Source organism: Podarcis tiliguerta (genome assembly GCF_965153285.1).
Source record: "Podarcis tiliguerta genome assembly, chromosome: 17".
Taxonomy (NCBI): Eukaryota; Metazoa; Chordata; class Lepidosauria; order Squamata; family Lacertidae; genus Podarcis; species Podarcis tiliguerta.
In genome coordinates this window covers 23,282,041-23,297,497 of record NC_139550.1, presented here as the reverse complement: position 1 = coordinate 23,297,497, position 15,457 = coordinate 23,282,041, and positions in this window count along the sequence as shown.

Sequence of the window (15,457 nt, the reverse complement as noted above, 5' to 3'; positions counted from 1 at the left end):
CATGCAACCTGAAGCGTCTGCAACCAGAGGTATGACTGTGTTGGGAATTGGCAGGTCCTGGCAGTGGGACATGAAACTCACATTGACTTGGTGCAGTTTCTTTAGCGCGGTACTTTCAGGCAAATGTTGAGCACCTCTCGTTTAAAAGAGAGGACACAGCCTACAAAATCCATAGCCCTTTTCGTGCTCAAACACCTAAGTAAGCAAGAAATTCAATTGCAGGCATCCGTTTCACTTTCCCAATGCAGCAAATGTGGATCTTTGAACAATCTCAGTGTCTTCATTGATGGATGATCAGTGGCTGGAAAGATTTGACTGACAATACATCCCCCAAATGCCTCTCAGCTCTGCCTCATTGACATCAAGTGGCACAAGCAGCAGAGCACTCAGACTCTGAAATGTTCCCTCATTAAGTAAAGGATCAAAGACCACTAAATTGTCCTAAATATAGACAGATTAACACAAATTCTTTAGCAGATCAAGGCAAGTAACCAGATTAGCTTGAAAGCTTTTACAATTGTTCACTTTAGGTTTTCAGCTTTTGGGAAGGAAAAAAAGAAAGAGTAAGGGAGTAAGACTATTACCATTGCATTACTTGCTTTCTTTTTGGATAATATTAGCTCAGTTTCCTTATAAACTTGTAGGAAATGCCCAGCTTTAAATAACAAAGCTATGAGTATCCAATTATAAAGGCAGATGTGATGCAATAAAGAATTAACTTCTTGCATTAAAAGGACCAGATGGGAAGAACGTATCACCAGCAGGTACTGCAATACCACTTGTAGTAGTAGTAGCAGTAGTAAATAATAATAATAATAATAATAATAATAATAATAATATTTATACCCCACCCATCTGGCTGGGTTGTCCTAGCCACTCTATGCAGTTTCTAACAAAATAAAACAAAATAAAATGTCAAAAATAAAAAAATTCCTGATGCAGGGCTGCCTTCAGATATCTTCTAAAAATTGTGTCGATCTTATGCCAAAAAGCAAAACAAGACAAAATGAACACACCAAGATGTCATATCTAGTATGCAGCTGCACTGGTGGAGGAAGAGGAGGGCGGGGGGAGCGCACCGCCCCCAGCAGCGCGATCCCAGTGTGCTGCCATTGCGGCTGCCCCCCACCCGCGCTGGGTACCATGCCCCCAGGACGCGCGCCACACCCCTGTGGGTGAGGCGTCACGCCGTGGGACGCATGCCACGCCCCCTGTGGGTGGCATACCATACCCCTGGGACACACGCCAGCCATGCCCCCGCCTGCTCTCCGCCCCTGGTGCCAGAGAATGAAGCTCTGCCACTGTGTAGATGAAACTACACATTTTAGAGACCACGGTGTTCCGTTGCACCAGAAGCGGTTTAGTCATGCTGGCCACATGACCCAGAAACGCTTTCTGGGTGCTCTCGGCCTGAAGCGAAATGAGCACCGCACCCCATAGTCAAATTCAACTGGACTTTACCTTACATTTACCTACCTTTAGTACAGTGGTAGATCTGTTTAAGAACTTAATCCATTCTGGAAGTCTGTTCTTAAACCAAAACTGTTCTTAAACCGAGGCGTGCTTTCCCTAATGAGGCCTCCCGCCGCCAGTGCCCTTCCACCATTCCACTTCCGTTCTTAGACTGAGGTAAAGTTTGCTAACCGGAACACTACTTCTGGTTTTGTGGAGTTCGTAAACCGAATATTTCGTAAACCGGGCTGTTCTTAAACCGAGGTACCACTGTACTGCTTTGAGGAGGGTGGGGGGTAGTTGGTTTATTTTTTTAGCCACAAACTTTTGATCTGAAGAGTTTTGGGTGAGTTGAGAGAACTTTACAGTGTGGTGAGCTGAGCCACTTGAGATAGGTAATCTCCAATATTAATCCCCAAAAGATGAATGAAACATTGAGTGCGCTGATGCTTTGAGGTTAAAATGTGTCAGTGGAAAAGACAGTCATAATGCAGAAAGGTCCCTCAGAGCTTTAAATCAACAACAGCAGTTCACCCAAGAGTCTATTGCTGTTTGCAAACCTGCCATAAATTCTTAATAGTAACTGAAAACATCATAGCAGGTTTCAGATACCTTGTCTAAGCCAAATAAATTTTCAGGTACTTAAGTGCCACTTATTTTCTGAAGTGCCACAATATAGTGTAAGTCCCTGTCTTCATATTGTACTTTGTATATAGTGATTTACCTAGAATTAGATACACTAGTAATATAACTCCCATCAGTCTTTCTTTGGGGGGGCGTGCAGGGGGGATTTCATTCTTCCTAAGGCAAATAGACACATCAGAAGACTGTTATTTTCTCCCCAAGCTCAATAAATATGTAGATAGACAAAGGGGGCATCCAGACTGTATCTGCCACATTTTGTTGTTGTTTAGTCATTTAGTCATGTCGGACTCTTCGTGACTCCATGGACCAGAGCAAGCCAGGCACTCCTGTCTTTCACTGCCTCCCACAGTTTGGTCAAACTCATGTCAGTAGCTTAGAGAACACTGTCCAACCATCTCATCCTCTGTTGTCCCCTTCTCCTTGTGCCCGCCATCTTTCCCAACATCAGGGTCTTTTCCAGGGAGTCTTCTCTTCACATGAGTGGCCAAAGTATTGGAGCCTCAGCTTCAGGATCTGTCCTTCCAGTGAGCACTCAGGGCTGATTTCCTTCAGAATGGATAGGTTTGATCTTCTTGCAGTCCATGGGAATCTCAAGAGTCTCCTCCAGCACCATAATTCAAAAGCATCAATTCTTCGGTGATCAGCCTTCTTCCAGCTTTCTCTTCGTAATCTGGTGATTTGTAATCTGGTGAACTGGGTTCACATCTCCGCTCCTCCACATGCAGCTGCTGGGTGACCTTGGGGTTGTCACACTTCTCTGAAGTCTCTCAGCCTCACTCACCTCACAGAGTGTTTGTTGCGAGGGAGGAAGGGAAAAGAGAATGTTAGCCGCTTTGAGACTCCTTAGGGTAGTGATAAAGCGGGATATAAAATCCAAACTCCTCCTCCTCCTCCTCCTCCTCCTCCTCTTCTTCTTCCTCTTCCTCTTCTTCTTCTTCTTCCCACCACAAAAGATGCAAATAATAATAATTTGTTCACACCCTATTTTCATGAATCTACATGCCAGCAATCTGTGCTGGTAGTGAGACTGACCCATGTGTAGAAACTGCTTTTGTGTGGGTTGGCTTTTCTGAGTGAGGGCGAGGTCGCTAAGTGAGAATGAAGGATTTCCTTGTTATCATCCCTGGGGATTACATCCACCAGATATCGCTTCTGGCACAGTTAACATCCTTTGTGATCTACGCACCTACTTTGCTGTTCCCAAAGAACAAAGTGATCTAGCAGTGTGGACGTGACCAAGTTCTGCTTCTGTAATGTTTGAAGTCTATAAATGTCTAGTCTGAAGTAGGTCCCATTCAGTTCAGGGGGACTTAATTTCAATTAAATGTATGTAGGATTGCTGCCTAAATGAGCTATTTATTTATACAACACAACTAAAAAGAATAATAAAAATTGCATTGCTCTGTTATTTAAATTCTGAATCTGAACTGGTGTGGGCAAATGAGTGCATTTTTATGAGTGGAGAGGTTGAGTATATTTAGTAGCTGAAATTTAAGATTATACACACACACACACAAACACACGTGTCTGTGTGTGGTTCCGGAAGACCGTTTGAGTTCCGAAACATTCAAAAACTTAAAACTCAGTATGGAAGCCTCAAAATGGAAAAGTCAACACGGAAAACTCAATATGGGAGCTGCGTTTCTGGTTCGACTTCCGAGGTGCGTTCAAAAACCGAAGCACTTACTTGTGGGTTTACGGCGTTTGAAAACCAAAATATTTGTCAACGGAGACATTCTCACTCTCTCTCTCTCTCTCTCTCTGTGTGTACTTAATTAAGCTTTTAAACACAGCTTAATTTTAAATAATGCTTGCTTGCATTTCTGTGACCATTGACTGAAAACTCAAGGTCTGATGTTGAGGTTAAGGTAGTGTTTCACAAACTTCTCATAGACATTGGATTACATTTCACTTGTACAGTGTCTCAGCCTAACCCCAACACAAAGTATGGGAACTGTTGGATCACAAGTTTTATTTTTTATTAAAAGAAAAATGCTTTTCCGTTTTAGGGAAGTTTTTTATTTTCGATGTTGTCGCTTCTTTATTATTCATATTCTGTTGGGAGTCACCCAGAGTGGCTGGGGAAACTCAGCCAGATGGGCGGCGTATAAATAATAATAATAATAATAATAATAATAATAATAATAAATAATAATAATAATTTCTGAATTTGTTTTCCACAGCAGAAATGTAAGGAGATGAGACAATCACAGAGTAAAAAATGAAGCTGCGTAGCTGGGATGCTTCAATGTTCCAAGAAAGCGAAACGTTTTAAAGTAGTCCCCATCGTACAAACATTTCCAAGGTCGATCCTCTGCTAGGGGAGTGTTTTGCAACAGCCTTGTTGGGGGAGAAGGGGAGAACCTTTCAAGACAGCAGATTCTTTTCCTACAATCCCATGCTTAAATACGTCATTACTGCTACCTTGCCGAGATCTAAACAGAGGCTAAAAAAAGAAAAGAAAAAATGGGAAAGGAGAAAAGGAGATATTTGATGGGAGGGGCACCTCACAGCATCTGCAGTACATGGTACTGTCTTTATGAATTCTGTCCCTTGGATGCTTAAAGGAATTCCCTCTGTGACCTTTATTCCATTGAAGAGGGCAAGTATTACAGCCCGGAACAGGTGGTACATTAAGGCTTTTGATCATACTATAAACCACCTCTCCATTGCATAAGAGACTATTGGAAATGTAATGAAAATGTAATGAAGGCAAAATTCTCACTTACCAAATGGTGCTGTGTGCAGTGGAACTAATTGGATGGTAATATAAAATATTGTAAAAACAAAGCGATGGTGCCATAGGGGGAACTAGTAATATATTCATAAGCCAAAAAATAAAAAGGCTCTCCTAGATGCAGGAGGGGATGAAGGGGGCTTTAAAACATCTAAATGCTACCCAGCAAAGTTCTCATAAATTTGGTTTTAAATTTGAAGATGGGACTAGTCCCTGTGATTCTCTGTTAAGATATATTAAGGTAATGTGCCTGTTCTCAATCTGCATGCAACCTCTGAGATAATCCATGGGGATGTGAGCGTGCTGATGACCCCAAAACAGATAAGCTAAGGATGAAATCCTATGAACGTTTGCTATGGAATACGTCTCACTGAACACAGTGGCACTTAGTTGCAACAGATTGGGCTGGGTGTGAATGATACCCAAACTGCCTGCTGTAACAGTGAGCTCTTTATGTACCATGGGAAGTAAATTGGTGAAATAAATAAATAAATAAATAAATAAAGAGTCCTCTTGTGTAGGGGCATAATGTAGGTGGACTGGGCAGCTGTCCATCCCTTTGCCAACCAGCACCTGATTAATGGCGTCTGGTTGAAAGAACAAAGGAATTTAAGATTTATCACTCCTTGCAGACAAAGCTATTCTGAGTACCAGCTTACAAGGGCCATAGTGGGGTAAAAGGTTAACAGAATTGTCTGATGTGAACACTGGAAAAGAAGAAGGAAGGAAGGAAAGAAAGAAAGAAATTCTTAGCAGAAAACATAATCTACTCCTCAAATGCTTATTGATGAAAGGCACCGGGGGTTGCGCAGCCATTACCTTTAAGGCCACTTCTTTTGCAAAAACAAAAATGCTTGGTCCTGTTTCAATCATTCAGCTGCTTCCATTGCAGATATAAGGATGATGATGATGATGATGATGATGATTTCATGATTTATATGCCACCCATTCTGGGCAGCTCCCAACAAAATATTAAAAACACAATAAAACATCAACCATTAAAAACTTCCCTGCACAGGGTTGCCTTCTGATGTCTTCTTAAAGTTGTTTATCTGTCTGACCTCTTATGGAAGGCCATTCCACAGGGCAGGCACCACTGCCGAGAAGACTCTCTACCTGGTTCCTAGTAGCTTCAGGTCTCATAGTGAGGGGACAGCCAGAAAGCCCTTGGAGCTAGACCTCAGTGTCCGGGCTGTGCAATGAAGCTGGAGATGCTCCTTCAGGTATACAGGACTGAGGTTGTTTAAAGGTCAGCACTAACACACAGAATTGTGCTCAGCCAGTGTAGGTCTTTCAGGACTGGTATTATATGGTCTTGGTGGCCACTCCCAGTCACCAGTCTAGCTGCCACATTTTGGATTAGTTGTAGTTTCCGAGTCATCTTCAAAGGTAGCCCCACATAGAGCACATTGCAGTAGTTTAAGTGGGACATAACCAGAGCATGGACCGCTCTGCTGAGACAGGGCACAGGCTGGTGGGGTTTCATCTGGCATAAACTGGATGCAAAATTAACAAAAGCATCAAATTTAACCAAAACCGGCCAACCAGGTGTTTTTTTTAAAAAAAGAAAAAAATCGCCCCCCTCAAAACCACCTTTCAGCATCTGAATAAATAAATAAAAGCTGCAAAGACAAGAGCAACAGCTTTCCCAAGCAAATTAGAGAAATAATAGAGATGCTACTATAAAACAACCGACAGTATATTTTATTTATATTTATAACCATAATAAAGCAGTGTTGGTAACCACTGAAACAAAGACCCCATTGAAGTAAAACATGCTGGATAATAATTTTATATTATCACTTGTATAGTTACCACAGTTTTACAACAGCATGCATAATCCAAATATAATTTTACTGTTTGGAAAGGGCGGGGGGGGGGAGAGGTTGGAGCAGAGTGAGCCATGCTGAAAAATGCAACACTTCCCATGATGGATGAAGCCCAGTTAGCAGCTCTAGCAATCTGCCAAGGACTGCTCCTCAAATGCTTATTGATGAAAGGCACCAGGGTTGCGCAGCCATTACCTTTAAGGCCACTTCTTTTGCAAAAACGAAAATGCTTGGTCCTGAAATTGTCACTTCAATGACTTTATAGTAATTGGAGCATTTTTTTCACCCCTCCTGCCGGTCCAGCTAATCCTTCAGTAAAATTCAATTTTATGCAAGGCAGTTTTATTATTGAGAGACATCTTCATTCATCTAAATACTTCGGCTGGTTAACACACTAGCTCCTTGCATACCTTGGCAGAAGTCTACAAAAAAATTGTATGAAGCCGCTTTAGACCAACAAGCTCAGTATTGCCTACATTGATCAGCAGAAGCTTTGCAGGGTTTCCTAGAATCAGAGAATGGTAGAGTGGGAAGGGAACTCCGAGTCTCATCTAGTCCAACCCCTTGCAAGGCAGGAATCCCAACTAAAGCATCCATGACAGATGGCCATTCATCTTCTGCTGGGTGGAAAGCTGGCAAGAGAAAGAGAGCGGTTTCTTTCCCCCTTATGTTCTGAAACACAATGAATAGCGTTATGGTGAAGAAGGCTTTTCTCAGCTTTGGCAAGGTGTTACTGGACAGGGATCACGTGACGAGGGGCTGCAAAGAAGGATGCTCAAAGCTGGGAGCTCCAGAATCAGTCAGGTTGAGTTTATCCCAGCAAGACAACTCCTGGAAATTTTCATAGCATTTCAGGTTTTTAAGACTATGATAGCCCTAAGTAGGGACGCGGGTTCGGTGGTTTGAATCCCCGCGATGGGGTGAGCTCCCGTTGCTCGGTCCCTGCTCCTGCCCACCTAGCAACTCGAAAGCACGAAGTGTAAGTAGATAAATAGGTACCGCTCCGGCGGGAAGGTAAACAGCATTTCCGTGTGCCAGAAGCGGCTTAGTTATGCTGGCCTCATGACCCGGAAGCTGTACGCTGGCTCCCTCGGCCAATAAAGTGAGATGAGCGCCTCAACCCCAGAGTCGTCCGTGACTGGACCTAACAGTCAGGGGTCCCTTTACCTTTAACTTTAGCCCTAGGTAACAAAGACCCTCAATTATGGGAAGGGTGATTTCAGGTGAAGAGAAAAAGAATAATTGAATTGTGGCGTGTGGGATCATTCTGTCCAACCCTCTACAGTGCAGCTAATCTCAGCTAAAGCATCCATGGCAGATGGCCATCCAACCTCTGTTAAAAAAAACCTCCTAGGAAGGAGAGTCCACCACCTTCTGTGGAAGTCTGTTCCTTGTCAGAAAGTTCTTCCTGATATTTAGTTGGAATCACCTTTCTTGTAACTTGAATCCATTGGTTTGTATCCTGCCCTCCAAGGCAGCAGAAAGCAAACTTGCTCCATTCTTCATTTGGCAGCCCTTTGGAGATTTGAAGATGGCAAGCATATCTTCTCCCAGTCTCTTGTTTTCCAGGCTAAAGAAAGCCAGTTCCCTCAACTGTTCCTCATAAGACTTCATGAATACAGATACATTTTTCATTTCTGTGTCAATTAAACTATTATACCTAACACCTACCTCACCCTGCACAAAGGGTGAAATTGCCCTCAGAACAACCAGAGGGTGATGGAGCCTTAACAACAGGGACTGGAAATTGAATATCAAAATTTTGCAAGATACTTTTTCTTGTGAAATATACTCCTATAGTGATTTCATGCTCTTTATTGCAGCTTGTAAAACAGTGATTTAATTGCCCCCCAGACCTCAGGCCTTTATACATTATTTACACAATGAGTCCGATCTGATTGGCTGATTCTGCTTCCCTCCTGGAGCCTGATTGGTCTTTTCCTGCAGCCAATCAGTTGTTGCATTCTAGGATCCTACCAGCCTAACAGGCTGATTAACTTCCTCCTGGAGCCTGATTGGTCTTTTCCTGCAAGCCAATCAGTTGTTTCATTCTAGGATCCTACTTGTTTATTGTTCCAGGATCCAAGCTTAGTACATAACACCCTGCTTACAGACACACCAGAAGGACCTTTCTTCTATACATTCACATTCATCTGGTGCTATACCAGCTGCACTGGCTCCCGGTGGAGTACAGGATCAGGTTTAAGGTGCTGGTTTTAACCTTCAAAGCCCTATACGACCTAGGACCCTCGTACCTATGGGACCGCCTCTCCTGGTATGTCCCACAGAGGAACTTACAGTCTTCAAATAAAAACATCTTGAAGGTCCCAGGCCACAGAGAGGTTAGGCTGGCCTCAACTAGAGCCAGGGCTTTTTCGGCTGTGGCTCCAATCTGGTTGAACACTCTGTCACAAGAGACTAGGGCCCTGCAGGGCTTGATATCTTTCCGCAGGGCCTGACTCCCTCCTTTGGCAATCTTTACAGAACTTTAGTTTATGGTTGCCATCAATTTTGATTTTAATTAATTTTTATAATGTTTTTAGAATGTTGCACTATTTTAGTGTTGTTAGCCGCCCTGAGCCCGGCTTCGGCTGGGGAGGCCGGGATATAAATAAAAATTATTATTATTATTATTATTATTATTATTATTATTATGGATTAGGATTAGCTGAGTGGTGTAGAGAGCTGCTAAACCAGAGAAGAGCAGAAAGACAGACTTGCCTGCAGAGCTTCTCGGAGTTTGAATGGAAGCATAAAACGTGTGTGAGGTGGGAAGGGGGGTGCGTGACTTTGAGATTTGGGAGTTGGGGCTAAAAAGAAAAGACTTGACATTCTCCTTAGGAGTGTTGTGGCCCACAAGCCCTAGTGGAAGACCCTCCACTCTTCCACCCTGAGCTTCATGGAGAAAGAGAGGGGTGAAAAATGAATAACAAGGATAACCACCGAGATCAGCAAAAAAGGGGGGAAAGCAGAACATATTATTGTGTGCATGGGCTCATTTTGCTACATCCTTCTTGCCTTATTGGAAACTTCTTAATTGATGAATGAGGACTTTATCAAGCCTGGCAGGAGTCGTTATGTCTGTGATTTTCCTTGAAATGCATCTGTCACCCAGCTCAAAATTGAATAGCCGGTTTTGGGCCTAAGCAGAGACATGGCACTGACTTAAGGCACTCGGAAAGGAATGAATGATTAATGCACTTTATAGACAGGGTAGCGCTTCCTCTGTCTTGTGTGCTTTTTGTATGTAATCTCCAGTGGTTCAGCTTCAGATGGATCTAATGAAAAAGGACTGGATGTTTTCCACCTTCCCTTCCGAGCATGCTGTACAATTTATCCACTGACAAAATGTGCTAATGAAATGTCACCTTGGACAGCTTGCTAAAGGATTGATGGGCTGAAAGTTTTGCACTTTATTTAACTTTTGCAAGAAAAAATGAATAAGTCCTCCAAACTCGGTATGATATAGAGATCCATTACGGTTTGCAAGTCAGGAAGAAGGAACTGCGCTGGGACGGGAGAGGGAAACTCCCGCAAACGACGGTGGGGGGGGGGGGGGAACCAATTCAGGAAAATGCAAAGATGCGGTTTAGGGTTTAACCCAGAGAAAGAAAAGGATCCCTTTGGCCGTAGCATGACACTGGCTGCATTAGGGCAGCCACTGCAAGTGTGGACGTTGTGTTTTATTTTACATTGCTGAACTAGTTTTCCGAGGAGAAAACTATGGCTGTGCATACACCATTCATTATTTTTTAAAAATAATATTTATTGGAAGTTTAAAAGTTACAGAAAAAAAGCACAAGAAAAAAACAGAGAAAAAGGTAAAAAATACATAAAAAGAGAACAAAAAACACAATACATCAAAACACAAAGAAAAACAAAAACAATTAAAAACGCATCCAATATTTATCCTTATCTTTCATTAACTTATTTCCTCGACCTCCTCACACCTCCCTTTTTTGTATTCCAGTTATTAACTATATCAGCAAATCCTTTCCCTCTTTCACTGCTTTCTGTCATTTAATTATCTTAATTTATTTTAACATTATCTTACCATCAAAACCTTAAAATTTATTTATACTTAACTCCTTCATACACCATTCATTTAAGGCACATTTAAAACACCTCTTTCCCACCCACCAGCACAAAAATTGTGGGAACTGTAATTTGCCTCCCCCCCCCCACTCGAAACTACAACTCCAAGGATCTTTTTGGTAAATATTTTAATTGATTTTCCATTAAAAGTAATAAATGATATAACAGAATTCAACAAAAACAGAGCATAATATGTAGCACATGTAAACACAATACAGTGGTTCCTTGGTTCTCAAATGGCTTGGGACTCAAACAACTTGGAACCCAAACAATGCAAACCTAGAAGTAAATGTTCTGGTTTGCTAACTTTTTTTGGAAGCTGAATGTGCTCCGTTTTGAGTGCCACACTACTGCGTTGAGTGTTATGCAGAGGTCTGTCTGTTTTTGCTATTTATTTTGCGTTTTTGTTTTTGCGGCTTTTTTGTTTTGTTTTTTGTGACTGTGTGGAACCCAGTTCAGCTACTGATTGATTGATTGATTGAGTGTGTGACTGCAGTACATTGTTTATTGCTTTCATTTTATGGATCAATGGTCTCATTAGATAGAAAAATGCATGTTAAATTGCTGTTTTAGGGGTTGTTTTTAAAAGTCTGGAGTGGATTAATCCATTTTGCATTACTTTCTATGGGAAAGCATGCCTTGGTTTTGGAACGCTTTGGTTTTGGAATGGACTTCCAGAACGGATTCAGTCTGAGAACCAAGGTACCACTGGAATCGTAGTAATGACTTGATTATTGCTTAATTTTTAATAATAATAATAATAATAATAATAATAATAATAATAGAATATTAGAACCCAATCCTCTTATGTTCCTGGGTCTTATTGAGCTGTGTCAGTAAGATACTTGGGGAAAAGGGAAAGAAAGCAATAGATTTACTGATGCATTGTGATAGAGGGTACCACATAATGCCAGACTTGTCATGGCGAGAGAGACCTTGTGTTACTCTACTGTGTTACAATAACTTTGCAGATAGGGCCATATCCCAGACCCTAACCATCCATCTCTCTAAAGAGAGATTGTTCCCAGCACCCTTAACAAACAACTATTCCCAGGATTCTTTGGGGGACAATTGCTTTAAAGGAGTAGGGTAGGATTGTTCCACGATGCAGCCACTGGGGCTGCAGATTGAAATGAAAAAATGGCGCCTGGGAAAGGTGCTTTGTGACCCTTTCCCCTCCTATCACCCTCCCTGCAAAGGTTATTCCCTTTTATACTCTCACCAGGGTGGAAATATTAGTAAGGTAAAAGGACCCCTGGATGGTTAAGTCCAGTCAAAGGTGACTATCCTTTACTGTATATTACTGTATTTTAATATTTTGTTGGAAGCTGCCCAGAGTGGCTGGGGAAGCCCAGCCAGATGAGCAGGGTATAAATAAATTAATAATAATAATAATAATAATAATAATAATAATAATAATAATATCCAATGTGGTGCTCATCTCGCTTTCAGGTCGAGGGAGCCAGCATTTGTCCACGTACAGCTTTCCGGGTCATGTGGCCAGCATAACTAAATAGCTTCTGGCGCAACGGAATACCGGGACGGAAACCAGAGCGCACAGAAATGCCATTTTCCTTCCTGCCACAGTGGTACCTATTTATCTACTCACACTGGCATGCTTTCAAACTGCTAGGTTGGCAGGAGCTGGGACAGAGCAAGGGGAGCTCACTCTGCCCCGGGGATTCGAACCACCAACCTTCTGATTGGCAAGCCCAAGAGGCATCTGTCAGGTCAACATGCATACCGAACCTTAGCTGTCAACGGCTCACCTCTATCAAAGTCATGTTAGCTCTTGGCAATGTCTATCTGCGAAAATGCAGGTTTAAATATGCATTTTGTGAGAAAAAATGCACATATAGATATGCATGTGCACATTCATATTTGGATGTGTGCGCATTTAAGAAAATTTACCCTCAAGTTGGATCCGCAACCATTCCTCCTTCCCTGGTGATGCGCTCTGTGTGCTTGCAAGTATCACATTTACACGTCGATGATGCCTGCACAGAAGATGTTTCACAGATGCACCTCAACATCTATGCTGTGAAGTAGTTATGAGATGCCCCTGAGAAAATAATCTGCGCCAATCATTCTTGCCGAACAGCAAGGAAACCAAGTGGACAGGATGAACCGTATCTACCTCTGGCAAGCACCGGAGGGGGATATAATTCTTCATGTTACCCATTACAAACCTTTCCTGCTTATAAAGTTTTACTAATTTAAAACTGATGGGACGAGAAGTTGAGCCAGCACACCTGCTGGGTCTGAAATTACTTTTCTAGAAATCTAGCTGTTTCAGATCGAATACAGCCAATGGCATCTACTGTAGGTTCTCAGTGACAGTTACACATCTGGGAAACCAGCTGTGCTGTACTGCATGGGAAAGTCCAAAGGCCTGGTTCTCACAGGGGTGGCCAACTTTATCCCGGCTGCGCCACTTCAGATCCCAGGTAACAGATTGCTCCTCCAATGAAGACAACATCAGCAAAGTTTTGCACCTAGTTAAGGACTAACCGTTGTATTATGGCATAAGTTTCCGCAGACCGCAAAGACCACTTTACCAAATGAATGAAAGAAATGATATTTCGGTGACAAAATGCATCCTTTGTTGCATTTCAATCCGGGGTCACTTTTTATTTTTATTTTTAATGCTATAGATAAAACTACGTGCTGGGGAAAAGTTATGGCTGAAATACCTCCTTAACATGCTACATTTCTCTTTGTAGGAAATGGTTTTATTTTGTTTGCAATCTTGTGAGCCCTGTCTGCAGTACGACATGAGGCAGCCTTGGTGAAAACGCTAAAGCAAAATGCTAATTTTTGAAAACTGTGCTTGCAACTGATAAAAATATGTTCCCTTTCTCTCTAATGCTTTCGGGCCATTTGATGTACCTGTTTCCTTTTCCCTTCCATATTCTAGAGTCCCAAACCACTCTGAATTCACAAGTAGACAAATAGTTACCAGAAATCAACATCCTTTGTTCTGGAGGATATTCGATGGCACATACTCAGGGCAGATCCACACATTCAAAGCACATTCAACACACATTTAAAGCACATCTGCCCCGTGCCGCCAAGAATCCTGGGAATTGTAGTTTTCCTCTCACAGAGCTGCAATTCTCAGCAACTTATCAAACTACTATTCCCCAGAGTCTTTATACTTAAAATGCATGGGGTGCTATTCAACTAAGTTTTACTTAGACTAGGCCTATTGAAATTCATGGCCCTGACTGAATCATGCTTGTTAATTCCATTAGGACTAAAACTTACTGTAGTTGAAGACCTCCCAAGGTGTGGATCTGCCAAACTTCAGGGAATCCTATCCCTCCCATGGTGGGATGCCAAGAAGCAGAAAAAGAAGAAGAGTTCTTAGCAAGTAATTTTTTCAATATTCTTAGTAAAGGCAAAGGGACGCCTGACCATTAGGTCCAGTCGTGGCTGACTCTGGGGTTGCAGAGCTCATCTCGCTTTATTGGCTGAGGGAGCCGGTGTACAGCTTCTGGGTCATGTGGCCAGCATAACTAAGCTGCTTCTGGCGAACTAGAGCAGCGCACGGAAATGCCATTTACCTTCCCGCCGGAGCGGTACCTATTTACTTGCACTTTGATGTGCTTTCAAACTGCTAGGTTGGCAGGAGCAGGGACCGAGCAATGGGAGCTCACCCCATCGTGGGGATTCGAAACCGCCAACCTTCTGATCAGCAAGTCCTAGGCTCTGTGGTTTAACCCACAGCACCACCTGCGTCCCATCCAATATTCTTAGCAAGTAGTTTATTCAATATTCACAGAGAAAAATGAAGGAATGCGGTCTCTCTTAGAATAATGGCATTGCTCCAAGTAAAGTTCCACCCTCTCCGTTCCTCCTATTCTGTGCCAGCTGATCTGTGCTTTCTGCCTCTGAGCTTTCTGTTCTACTACTCTCAGTGTCTGCCTTTGTCCTGGGTGGGTGGGAGGGGGGGTCAGGAAAGTTTTCCAGAGATACTGAGTCTGTCAGCTGCCTCTCCCCTGTTGCTGCTTCTTCCTACTGCTCCTCTCACAATTTCCCCCAGCTTCTCCCCTCTGCAGCCTCTGAACTATGCCCTTCTGCAAACCACTGTTCTAAATCTATACTGTCCTCCTCTTCTTGGGAAGGTGTGGAGAGAGGAGAGGCAGTTCCCACCATTCCTTGTCAGTCCAGTCCCTGACAGGATCTGACCTAAGCTATTGCAATCTGTGCTGCTGCTGCTGCTGCTGAACCCAGCCCACACTCCTCTACAGCTGCACGCACAAGGAATATAAGTAGAAGAAGTTGTCTTTTTTATTTTTAAAAACCGGAATTTGATTTTCAAGTAAAGTTAAAAATACAGGCAATAAAGACAGAGAGAACATCTTATACCAATGCAACACAATCACTAATTAAGAAGAAAAGGAAACTAAGTAGAAGCCCACTAACTTTTGAGAGAGTATGAATGTCTAACTTATGCAAGCATAGTCAGAAATACATTTACTGGAGGTGGGCACCAGCCACAATATTTGTGTCTGTAGCGTGGGGAAGCAGAGTCGCTTTCTCTTGTTATTCGGAACCGAATTACATCTATTAAAATGAAGCAGTGTTACTCCCCTCCCGCCCTTCACTATTATAATGAGATTTTTTTAATTAAAAAAACGAAGTAAATAAACAATGGCTATAACCTCCCCTTTTGCAGGCATATAAGCCCATCTAG